Here is a 13,985-nt window from a genome sequence, read left to right on the forward strand (position 1 = left end):
GGAGAAGGGTATTGGGAGAAGGGTTAAAGGAGAACTTTAACTGTTAAAAGAAAAAGAAAATCCCCTGAACTGTCTTGAAAAAAAATAGAGATCTGAGTGCAAAACAAAGAAATGAGTGAAGAGTGAAATAGCAATCTGACTGTAAAGGAGAGATCATTCTCTTGTGTAGTTACATCTCCAGGTTGCTTCAGGTTCTGCGTAGTCATTGAAGGATTAGGGTGAAGGAAAACATGTTAGAAAGGACCTATGGAGGAAAAAACTCTAAGCCACCACTGAAGAGCATTTTAAAAGGCTTTAATATGAATATTATGGAAGATGGGAGAGGGGATAAGTTGTACAGGGGATGGATAGGAACTAGCCAAAACGTACTAAGTAGGAAACATCAACATATGAAACATCAAAATGAAAAGTAGTAATATTCTGAAAAAAATAATAATGACATACTATCAGCTAAAAATTTATTACTAATTTACGGTGTTTTTAAAATTGGTATTTATGCATGAATAAAGAATCAAATCAAAATAAAGAGTATCCAAATCAAAAAGGAAGAGATAAATTGTCACTATTTGCAGTAACATGATATTATATGTAGAAAGCCTTAAACACCCCATCAAAACACTGCTAGAACTAATAAATGAGTTCAGTAAAGTTATAGGGCACAAAATCAATATGGAAAAATCTACTGAATTTCTATACATTAATAACAGACTATCAGAAAGAGAAATTAAGAAAGCAATCCTATTTATAATTATATCAAAAAGAATAAAATATCTGAGAATAACTTTAATTAGAGGAATGAAAAGACCTGTTCAGTGAAAACTCTTAAGACATTGATGAAAGAAATTGAAGAAGACACCAAAAAAATGGAAAGATATTCTGTGCTCATGGCTTGGAAGAATTAATTTTGTTAAAATGTTCATACTACCCAAAACAACCTACAGATTCAATACAACCGCTATCAAAATTCCAATGGCATTTCTCACAGAAATAGGATAATCCTAAATTAGTATTGAATCACAAAAAAAAAAAAAAGCAAACAGCCAAAGTAATCTGGAGAAAGAACGAAGCTGGAGGCATCACAGTCACTGATTTCAAACTAAATTACAATATAGTCATCAAAACAGTATGGTACTAGCATAAAAACAGACACATGGTCAACAGAACAGAGCAGAGGGACAAGAAATAAATGCAGATATATATGGTCAATTAATTTATGACAAAGAAGCAAGAATACACAATGGGAAAAGGACAGTGTCTACAATAAATGGTTTTGGGAAAACTGGACAGCTCCATGTAAAAGAATTAATTGGATCATTACCTGACACCATGTACAAAAATTAACACAAAATAGATTAAAGCCTTGAATGTAAGACCTGAAACTATAAAACTAAAAGAAATCATTGTAAGGCTCCTAAACCAGTCTTAGAAATGAGACTGGAGGGATCCCTGGGTGGCGCAGTGGTTTGGCGCCTGCCTTTGGCCCAGGGCGCTATCCTGGAGACCCGGGATCGAATCCCACGTCGGGCTCCCGGTGCATGGAGCCTGCTTCTCCCTCTGCCTATGTCTCTGCCTCTCTCTCTCTCTCTCTGTGACTATCATAAATAAATTTAAAAAAATTAAAAAAAAAAAAAGAAATGAGACTGGATTTGATACTGAAAGCAAAGACAACAAAAGGAAAAATGAACAAATGAGATTACACCAAACTAAAAAGCTTCTGCACAGCAGAGGAAATGAACACAATGAAAAGACAACCTACTAAATGAGAGAAAATATTTGCAAATATGATCTATAGAAGGGATTAATATCCAAAATACCTATAGAACTCATACAACTCAATAGTAAAAACTAAAACAACGACAAAAAAAAAACACTCTAAAAAATGGCCTGAGGATCTGAATAGACATTTTGCGAAGAGGACAAATTATGCAAATTTGTATATTTTGCATATATATTTTGCAAATGTGTATATGTATACATTATTATACATATATATGTGTGTGTATATATATATATACACATATATACATATACATTATACAAAATGGCCAAAAGGTGCATGGAAAGGTGCTCCCTATCACTAATCATCAGGGAAGTGCAAATCCAAAGCACATTGAGATACCAGCTCATACATGCTGGTGAGGATAGGAAGAAAAGGGAACGTTTGTGCATTGTTGATGGGAATATAAATTGGTAGAAAACAGTGTGGAAGTTCCTCAAAAAATTAAAAGTAGAACTACCATATAATCTGGCAATTCTGTTTCAGAGTATTTATCTGAGGAAAATGAAAACACTAACTTGAAAAGATATCTGCACCCCCATGTTCTTTGCAGCACTATTTATAATAGCCCGGATAAGGGAACAACCCAAATGCAAATGAATAAAGATATGTAAGTTGTTGTACACATACACACATGCACACACACACACATACTACAGTATTATTCAGCCATAAAAAAAGAATGAAATCCTGTCCTTTGTGACAACATGGATGGACTCTGAGGATGTTAATGTTAAGTGAAATAAGTAAGTTAGAGTAAGACAAATACAGGATGATCTTGCTTTTATGTGGAATCAAAAAAGGGGAAAAAAGTGGAGCTCATAGATACAAAGAACAAATTTGTGGTTACGAAAAATGAGGAGTGGGGGATGAGAGAAATAGGTGAAGGTGGTCAAAAGGTACAAACTTCCAGTTATAAAAATTAAGTCATGGGCATGTAATGTACACATGGTAACTATAGTTAGTAATACTGTATTGTATATTTGAAAGTATATCAGAGAATGAATCTTAAAAGTTCTCATCAGAAGAAAAAAATACTTGTATCTATGCATGGTGATGGATGTTAACTAGACTTACTGTGATCACTTTACAATATATACAAATATCAAATCATTATGTCATATACTTGAAACAATAATGTTATATGTCAATTATACTTAAATAAAAAAACTAAAAATAAATGATCATTTGGTACATGGAAAGAAAAGAATCAGATTAGTGAGATTAAAGAGTCCATAAGTAGTCCTACTTACATATGAGGATTTAATATTTGATACAGGTGGGCATATCTAATAAAGGGAGAGGAATTGATTATTCAATAAATGGGCAGCTGGCTGCCCATTTGGGGCACCAGTTAGATGGATGTATACAAGAAATTGTTTTTATTTCATACCTCTATGGAGGAGGACTGAAGTGCTTTGACAACACAGCAACATGCACAACTAAGGCAGCTCCAAAGGGAATTCTGCAAGCAGACTACTGGCCTGGTTCAGCCTACTCTGGGCACTGTCATTTTTGTGACTTGGAGAATTTTCTTTTTAGCTTGGGGGGCATACAGGAAAGCACTGGGGTGAGGGCTGAATCCACTGAGTAAGAGGAAATTGATACAATGTATACTCCTAGTCTTCCCTCTCTCCAGTCCTTCCTCTCTAAAAAGCTGAAGGAGTCCCTGCATGGGCCCATCTTACTAGGTTCATCTGTGCTGGGTGAGTCTGATGCTCTCAGCATGTTCTCATTGCCTTCTCTGGCTGGGTGTGCAACCTCGTTTCAGACCCATATTTTGCAAAATCTTAGCATTCTGAATCATCGTGACTTTGCATTCTAATTCTTTGCTTGCAAATTCAGAAAACCTATGAGATACAGGAGCTATCTAACCACTTTACTCCCAGGCTCATTTTGTCTAGGGACAGATATTTTCCTGCTCTGTCATCTAGTGTCTGGATTTAGCTATGAACTGTGGTCATTGAAGTTTTAGAGTGCCTTTGATGGAAGGAATCCAACCTGAAGACAGATCCCCGATTTAAAAGATAGCACAATACTTCCTTTCTTAATGTAACAAAATAAAATAGCTCCTCTTGCCATCCACTTCCCAACACAAACACATCACAGCACCGCACCCCACTCCACCCCTCCCCTCTGGACATGACTCTTAGTAACTACTGGCTCCAATAGGTGTTCAAAACTCTTTATACCCTTTTGAAAATTGTAGCATCTCCATTACCCATGTGGAGTCAAAGTAGATCTGGCCCAAGCTATGGCTTTGTGTCAGGGAATAAATCAGGGAATTATTTTTGTTTAGCTGCTATATGCCTAGGAAGTAGTGAAAAGTTCTAACTGGGGAAGAAGGAGGAATTGGAGAGAGTGAGCAATTTCCCACATCCTACTGAGTCAGTTGTTCTCACTAGGGCTTTAATATTTTGTCTGAAATATAGTAAATCCTCTAGAATGTCAGCCACAGTGCTTAAAACCACATTTCAAAGCCTACTTTCTCCAAACCTTGTTTACTCTCTTAGTAAAGTATTAAATTGTTTTAGATGGGGATCCCTGGGTGGCACAGGGGTTTGGCGCCTGCCTTTGGCCCAGGGCGCGATCCTGGAGACCCGGGATCGAATCCCACGTCGGGCTCCCGGTGCATGGAGCCTGCTTCTCCCTCTGCCTATGTCTCTGCCTCTCTCTCTCTATCATAAATAAATAAATAAAATTTAAAAAAATAAATAAATTGTTTTAGATGAACAACTTTTAAGTCATCATACATGGTAAAGTTGGCAGTTATTTGAGATTGTCAATGGGAAGAGAAAATAGTTCAAAATTCCTTCACTTTTCCTATCAAAAAAACCCTCATGTTTTGGAAAAAGGAAAACATTGGAAAATGATAACATCGAATAAAAAAGCATTAGGCCTTGATTTCCTGTATAGGTTGAGTTTTCATTGTTTTAGAGTTTTGAAGCTCCATTGGTGATTAGAAGAGGTTTTTTTCTTTCCAAAGGAAGGATTGAAGAAATAATATTATGAGAACAAACCATGTATCTGGCACTATTAAGTTGTTTCCCATATTTTATGACAATCACTGGCCACAAAATTGTTATAATGCTTCTTTTAAATCAAGTGCTATTAAGTTAAAAAGAACAGAGGGCTATTGCTTAATATAAGACAAACAATGATTATCATTTTCTCTTGTCTTCTATCCTGACTCACCTCAAAAACCAAAGTTTTGATGCTATTTATGGAATTATGCTTTTCCGTGGTTGATATTGAAAGAGGTTCTTATTTTGCAAACCACAAACAGAAATGCAGGATTTGATTGGAAAAGATCACAGGGGCAGCACTTGAGCAATAAACTGGACTGGATAAATAATGTAAACCTTATTGCTCAAGTGCTGCCCCTGTGATTAGTCCTTTAACTTTACAAATGCCTCTTATCTTTTCATTTAATTCTCATTAAAACTCTGTGAAGCCTCTCTCATTATTCCATCTTACAGATGGAAACTGAGACTCACTGAGGCTGAATGACTATATCAGGGTTTGAAACTATTAAGTGATGGATTTAGGCTTTGATGCCAAGATTTAACCTCACATGCCAACACCTCATCTGAGTAATTAGCTGGTTTGTTCATTCAGTTAGGATCCAAATTTGAGTACTCTGTTGGATACTCCTCTCTTCCTCTCATATTTTATCATTCACCAAGTCCTGCCTGCTTTTACCATCTCAGTATGTCTCAAAATCCATATCTTCTCTACTCTTTCTCCACTCACCAATCTCTCACCTGGATTGTCAAAATTAGCCTTCTAACCTGCCTTTAGCACCCTATACTGTGTCACTTAGATGCATCTTGCTCACATCCAAATGTGAGAAATGTATCAAATGTACCTCTAATCACAAAATCCTGCAATGGCTGCCTATAATTTAAATCTACCAAAATAAATAAACTACTAACATTCACAGACCCCATTTGTCATTCCCTAACCCTGTATGTACTCTAACGCTGTCCCTTTGTGTGGAGAGCTCTCCTTCTATTCATCTTTACTTGACAAATGTCTATTCCTCTTTTGAGGTTCAGCTCAGATGTCATTTCCCAGAAGTACCTTCCATAACCTTCTCTCCAGCCTGCTTCATAGAACTTCCTCTGTGTTTTTTTAGGGCCCTGGAATTATCTTCATCATTTCACATACTATCTTCTTTTATAAAAATCTATTTGTATAGTTGTTTTTGTTTTTGTTCTGCAACATTCTATGGAAAGAGATCTATAAATTGTCTTCATTATTTGACAATGTTTTAATTTTTAAGGAATGATTTTTATCCTTAGAATATTAAGAGTTGCCTATTATGTAAAAATTGAATAGAGAAAATAGATTTCATTCTTTTAAAAAATGTAGTGGAGTAACATTTCTCAATTTGTTTTATTCATCTAAGGATGATAAATGTTGCCTATCACAAATAAGTCTATAGAAGACTAAGACTAAGGAAGAATTATCTAATGGGCACTCTGATGGCTATTTTGAGAAGGAAAAAAGTTCCAGATCTCACAATTATTTGTTTAAAAAAAGAGGAATATTTGCTTAGAAGAGATTTTAAAAGATAAGAAATTTCGAACCCTATAGCAAAATATTTGAAACAGCTGTTTTTCTTTTCTTTTTTATTTTGCTTGTAATTAATTTCCTTCTTTCTATATTTATTTGTATTGAGATATAATTGACATATAAGTGTCAATTGTGTAAGTTTAAGGTATAGTGTTTTTTTGTATATTTTTTATTGGAGTTCGATTTGCCAACATATACTATAACACCCAGAGCTCATCCCATCCAGTGCCCCCCTCAGTGCCTGTCACCCAGTCACCCCATCCCCCTGCCCACCTCCCTTTCCATTACCCCTTGTTCGTTTCCCAGAGTTAGGAGTTTCTCATGTTTTGTCACCCTCTCTGATATCAGAGGTATACAGTGTTTTAATTTGATAAATTTGTATATTGCAATGTGACTACCACAATAACATTAGCTACCACATCACCTCACATTACATAATTGTCATTTTATTCTTGTGGTCAAAACAACTAAAATCTAGTGTCTTGGTAATATAAAAATCTGTTTTGCATTTATCTCCTCTGCTAGACTGTAAGCCTCTAGAGGGCAAGGACGTCTTCTTACTCATTTGTGTATCTCCAGCTCTTGGCACCTGGCACTAACAACACATGCCCATTGAGTAAATTGGATTTGTTAATTAAGAAAAATTGTTGCTGGCTTCAAAATCCTCCACAAACAGAAAAAATAAGATAACATTGAAACAATGTGAATTTGGTGAATTAGCAGCTGTCAAGAATGTGAATTTTCTTTCAGAAGATGCTTTCACAGTCTAGAAAGGAGTGCTGTCAAAATTACTAAATGGAGATGGTGTGCCATTAAGTTGGCACTCAGAGGGAAAAGTTATTTCAAAAGTACCACAGAGCAGTGCCAACCAAACCACCCAATCAATGTCCCAGACTCAGGAGCCTCAGCAAAAGCACCCATTGTCCTGGGTCAGGGCAGATTTGTTTTCAGATCACAAGTCAGGTACCAGGACCAGGACAGATCTACACTTGAGTTTCTTAAGGCAGTAACTCATCAGGAATTATTTTAATATCTTTAGAACCATTTATCATCCTTTGATTCTCTTGCTATTTCTGGCTGTTGTCCAGCCTACCTTGTTCTTCATGGAGTTTCAAACGTCTCTTTCCTCCTTTGCCTCCTAGTGTGTCCTGGATTTGTCCCTCACTATATCACTTATATAAAATTACCATTGATTTTAAAACCTCCTGGAAAAATTCTGCTGACTCTTGTACTCCCCTAACTGTGGAAAGTACACAGGTCACATAAGTCTCTCCCTTAATGTGCTACATTCTATGTTTGTTTTTGCTGTTTCCTCTGCCCAGAAGCCGTTTACCTGACCAAACTTTATCCATCCTTCAAGGTTCAGGTAAAATGTCCAGCGTTAAGCCTTCCCTAACCCTAGAGACAAAAACAGAATTCCTTGTTCTCTTCTCTGTATTCCAGAGACAAATTTGTTTAGACAGTGAGAATAGCTTTTGTAACACTATTATTTATTTGTTTACATTACTGGTTCTCCTGGTAGACTATGAACTCCTGAGGGCAGGTACCAAATGTAACCCATCCCTGTATACCTTGCACTTATCAATGCCTGAAACATGTGGACACTCCAAAGATACTGTTGAAATATCCTGTAGTTTTATTGGCTCATTAAGGTGTCAGGTTCACCTAAAGTCAACAAAATCTATTTTAGTCAAAGTTGGGTCACATGCAAAGAAAAATTCGAAGACCAAACAATGTGGCTATCAATTATTCAATAGGGACGCCTGGATGGCTCAGCGGGTGGGCAGCTGCCTTTCGCTTAGGTTGTGATCCTGGGATCCGGGATCGAGTCCCACATCGGGCTCCTGCGAAGAGCCTGCTTCTCCCTCTGCCTGTGTCTCTGTCTCTCTCTCTCTGTGTCTCTCATGAATAAATAAATAAATCTATAAAAAATATATTCAACAAATATTTATTGGGCTTCTATAGAGCTCACTGCACTCAGGACTGAAGTATAAGAAAAAAAGACCACCTAGGTCCTATATTCTCAGTCTAACAGAAAGACTCTTATTAATTATATACTTGTATGATTATTATGCAATTTAATATGCATATCAGAAGATAATTGGAGGGTACTATGAAAGTATGTGATAAAGGGAAATGACCTAACCTGGGATAAGTCAAGGGAAGATTCTTGCCTGGGTACTGATACTCAGGCTGAGAGCAAAGGGAAGAGCAGGCATTGGCTAGGTGAAAGGCAGGCATAAAAAGACAGAAAGAAAGAAAAAAAAAAAAAGACAGAAAGAAATAGCATATAAGGTACAGGGTACCTTAAAAAAAATACAAGGGCCTTTCAGATGCACTTGGCCACATTCTTGCAACCTACATTTTGCCTGGGAAAGCTCACCTACATGGACTACACCAGCAGGCTTCTGTCCTTTGACTTTTGGTTGGGTTTGGTCAACAAGAGGCACTAGCAGGAAAGTAGAGGGTGGGAGGAGAATGAATCAAAGTATTTATTCCCCCAGCTTCTACCCTGACAGGTGGCTATGGTTGGTTGGCTTTAACTCTCTACCTACAGCCATGATTTCTGTCAGGTGATGCTCTCCATGAATCTATTCCTTTGGCTCTGTAGTGTCTGCATTTCCTTGTCCTTCGGACCTACAGGTGGGGAACAATTCCCAGAGTTATTGTCCCCAAGACTTCACTCTTAGTTTCTTCAAATCCCTCCCCCGGCCTCCACACATCAATGTAAATTAGACACTCTTCAAATTACCCATTTTGATTTATGCTATCTTCCTTCCAGAATGCTGATTGGTAGAAAGGGCAAATGAGAGGCTCGATCACACAAAAGGTTTTTAATTATGATAAGGGCTTTAGGTTTTACCCTAAGTGCCATGGGAAGTCATTGAGAGGATTTAAGCAGATGAGGTAGGTGATCAAGTTTGCATTAAAAAAAAAAAAATCACTCTAACCATTGCTGTGTAGAGAACGGATGGGAAGAAGTGCAAGAGTAGAAGCAAGGAGGCTTGTTAGGAGACTGCAATTGCAGTCATGAAGATGGCAAATGATGGGCCATGATGGAATAAATTGATATTGGCTACAGAGATTATGGCACAAAAGTAGGAGGAACTAAGAAACAATGAAAGTCCAGAAAGATTTTTAACTGGTGGTTAAAAATAGTGTATGTGGCCTACATGGCCTCATTGACTAGACAGTAGACCCCAGACTCCTTATTCTGGCTTCCAAGACCACCCAGCCCTGGTCACTGAACCCATTTCTTCTCTTCATGTACTTTCCCTATGGCCCAGATGAAGTGACCTCCTTACCAATCATAATGTACCTTGCACCTGGTAGACTCTTTCAGGAATGATCTTGCTGTCACCCATGTCCTACCCATCCTCCAAGGCCCAGCTCAAAAGATAATAAGTAGTTAGAGCTAATAGTCTCTGAGAACTTACTCCTTTTCAGGTCCTGTTACCAAGCATTAGCTCATGTAATCCACCTACCTATGAAGTAGGGCTATCATTCACCCCATTTTATAGATAAGGAGTCTGAGGCTCAGCCGAAATTAAGTGCCCAAAGTCACACCATGTTGGACTTGACCCAGACCTGGATGACCTCAAAACCCATGCCTTTGATTCCAATCTAAAAATGTTTCTCAAATAAAAATAGTTAACTTTATTGATGACTTACTGAATGACATGAGGTATGCTGAGCACTCCCTTGAATTATTTTATTTGATCCTCATAACAGCCATATGAGTTAGGAACCAATTTTAATATCATCTTTAGAGTATGAAACTAAAGCAGAGGAAGTAAGAAATTTGCTCAAATACAACTTTCCACACAAAAGTTTGCCAGATTCCCCACACTCTTGAAAGTCATCCCTCCCTTCTCTATAATTTGAGGCACCATAATAACATCACCACCCTCTGCTTCATTTATTTCTGTTTAACATGTGTCATCTTTTTTTAAATAATAAACTACTAGGGCAATCTGGATCTGGTTCACTGTCGATTCCCCCAAAGCACCTGCCCATAGTTCCCCCATTCCTGATAGTTCCTTGCTCCAAGTAAGCACTTATAAAAATATTTAACACATGAGTAGCAGAATACTTACAGCATACCAACAAGGAACTCCGGCAGTGCTGGGGAATGACCGAGTATTCATTTGTCCAGAACACACTGCTAGGCCCTCCAACCAGGATACTGCCAGTTACCTATCAGCCATCAGACTTGCTGGATCACATTTAACTTAAAAAACAGGGACTATGGGGCAGCCCAAGTGGCTCAGCGGTTTAGCGCCACCTTCAGCCCAGGGCCTGATCCTGGATGCCTGGGGTCGAGTCCCACGTCGGGCTCCCTGCATGGAGCCTGCTTCTCCCTCCGCCTGTGTCTCTCTCTGCCTCTCTCTCTCTCTTTCTCTGTGTGTGTGTGTGTCCTTCATGAGTAAATAAATAAAATCTTTAAAAAAAAAAAAAAGCAGGGGCTATGTACACTCCATAGTAGAAAGAAAGGAATTAGATTTCTGCTTATTATAACCAGCTTGTTGGGTAGTAAAAATAATCATAGTGTTGGAGGACAAGAATTTAGAAGACATCACATTCAGCTCTGCTGTCTACTGCTCTTAATTCTGAGTCCACTAATGACTTATTGGAGCCACAGACCCTTTATCTATAAAATAACTGTCATAAAAACTGTCTACATGGGACCACTGAAAGGGCAGTTAAATGAGATGAAACACAGAAGTAAAGCACCTATAGTAAGGTGACTGACTGGTAAATCATAGATATAATTAAGTGTGAAAGTAGTATATTCCACTCACTACATTTTAGTAGGGTCATTGCCAAATAGGAAATTTAAGAGAGGACAAGAAGATTGTTCCACATGCTGCCTAAAGAGCTAAAGGAGTTTGGCCTGGGAAGACAGAGAATGCACAAGATACATTTTTAAAAAATATATTAAGTTTACATATGGAAGAAAGAATAGACTTTTCTGTAGCTCCAAAGCTGAAATAGAACAAATTTTGGTTTAATGTAAGAGAAACCTTTCTAATAGCTAGGTGTTTGTTTTTTTTTTTTTTAAGATTTTATTTATTTAGTCACAAGAGACACAGAGAGAGAGAGAGAGAGAGAGGCAGAGACACAGGCAAAGGGAGAAGCAGGTTCCATGCAGGGAGCCCGACATGGGGCTTGGACCCGGGTCCCCAGGATCACACCCTGGGCCAAAGGCAGCACTAAACAGCTGAGCCGCCCAGGCTGCCCTAACAGCTAGGTTATTCAGCAATGGACTGGAAAACTAGTGAGAGTTTGCTCATAGAACATGCTCAGGCAAAGCCTGGAAAATGTGTCAGAGATGCTAAAGGCAGCATGCTTTATGTGGGAGGATGGCCACAGTGCTAAGGGAGTTTCGTTCCAATGCAGATTCTGTTATTCTATTATCCAGAAACTCAAATACATATTGAAAAGTTGGGTAAAGAAAGATCTAAGGATTCTGTCCACTAGATTGTTAATTCTGGAGTGGTACAAATTAATCTATCAGGTGCAATGATTTAGTTCCACCCACATTCATGTAGACTCCTATCCTTGAATACCTACAAGGATGAGTCAAGGCTGTCATCTAGGCATCTCTCCAGACAATAGACTCATAGTTTCCTAAAGTTAGATGGGACCTATGAGGTATTCTGATCCAATTTCAGATCAAATATCTTTGATAAGGAGAGTAATCTCCCATTCCTTAGTCGATTACACAAAGAAAAACAATCCTGAACATTGGAAATAAACACATATGCTGATTCCCATGAACACTCAAACTTCAGGCACCACCACAGTAAGTACAAATGCTCTTTAACCCATCCATTCATAAAATATTTATTTAATCCCTGTTCTGGGCAGGATCAAGGGCCAGGTATGACTGGATATTCAAAATGAAATACGTTCAGATCCTTCCCTTTAGAATCTCATGGAGATGAGATATGTACATAAAATGGTTAAACTAAAAAGTGTAAAGTGGAGGTTGCTGTAAAACTGATCCAGGTAGAATGATCTGAGTGTATGGAGAGAAATAGCTCCCGTCAGCTAACATGATGGGAAGAGCCTTTCTGAAGTGTATGAATCAGGTCATGAAGAAAGGATAGGACTTGTCAAAGATGGGAATAAGAATATTTCAGGCAGAGGGACCAAAGGGAATAAAGGCACAGAGGTGGAGAAATGTATGTGTTTGTATTAAGTAGTTCAGTTAAGGTAAGAGAAGAAAGCAGGAGTAAAATCAGATCACAAAGTATCTTTGAAAGCTGCATTAAGAAGCTTGAACTTTCTACTGTGGGCAATAACATGCCTTTGAAGGCTTTGAGCAAGGAGCATATATATATTAACTCATGTCTATATTACTCATTTAATCCTTATAACAACTCTATGAGCAGGAATTACCATAACTCCATTTTGCAGGTAAAGCTCACATTCATCCTCATGCCAAGGATTTATCATGATGACTTGAAAACATACCAAATCCCAAATTGAAGAGCAGAATTATTTTATAAAAAATAAGTTCTTGACCATATGTTTGAGATTCAGATTAGGTAAAAGATCATGGCTTACATAATTCAACTGTCAATGGGGTTGATGTATGTGAAAAGGAAACCATAGGCCTTGAGTAATTTTCCTTAGGACACACATCTTACTTCACAATACCAGATAGTGCCCCCATGTCCCTATTCTAAGGTTGTCCAGATTAAATGATCAAGGGGTATTACCATCCAGTGGCCTGTTGCACTTCACCTAAAAGATCAGATAGGCAGGGCAGCCCCGGTGGTGCAGCGGTTTAGCACTGCCTGCAGCCCAGGGTGTGATCCTGGAGACCCTGGATTGAGTCCCATGTCAGGCTGTCTGCATGGAGCCTGCTTCTCCCTCTGCCTGTGTCTCTGCCTCTCTCTGTCTCTATGAATAAATAAATAAAATCTTAAAAAAAAAAAAAAGATCAGATAGGCAGACCAGCCAAAGTCTTGTTTGGTATCATCCAAGAATAAAATTGGTCATTAATGGTTTTCATAACCATATTTTGGAAGAGACTCAAGCTAATAGCCTGCATTTTACCTTCTGACCATCTATTTGGGGTATATAACCAATAAGAAGCATGTTAACCAATTGTTCACCTTTAACATTCGTGAATTACTTCAGGGAATTTTAAAATAGAGACCAATCTTTTGAGCCATTCAGAATTCATGTCTAGATGGTCTCATGCCACAGCACATGGGCATGTGCTTCGTTAGTTCATATTTCTATAACCAGAGATTCTGGGGGAACCTAAATGAAAACTGAGTGTGTAACTTGCATCAACTGAATTAAATGGGGCTCCCAGGAAACAAAGTCCATCAATGTCAATTAATAGAATTTAGGCATATGTGGGCATGGATGGTAAGTAGGATGATGAATGTGAGGGACCCACAGAGCTAAATCACAGAAGGGGAAGAGAATTGTGGAGCCCCCAGGAGAAAATCCACCATAAGAAAAAAGACTGGCTTTGTATGTTGGACTTGGCAACAGGATTTGAGCTGAGAGAGAAGAAATGGTTTTCAGGTATAGCAGGACAGTTGTTACTTGAACCTACCTCTCTACTCAGCACCCTACCCTGAAGGAAGTGTATAACCCTGAAAGA

The sequence above is a fragment of the Canis lupus genome, chromosome 28 (genome assembly GCF_003254725.2).
Source record: "Canis lupus dingo isolate Sandy chromosome 28, ASM325472v2, whole genome shotgun sequence".
Lineage (NCBI taxonomy): Eukaryota > Metazoa > Chordata > Mammalia > Carnivora > Canidae > Canis > Canis lupus.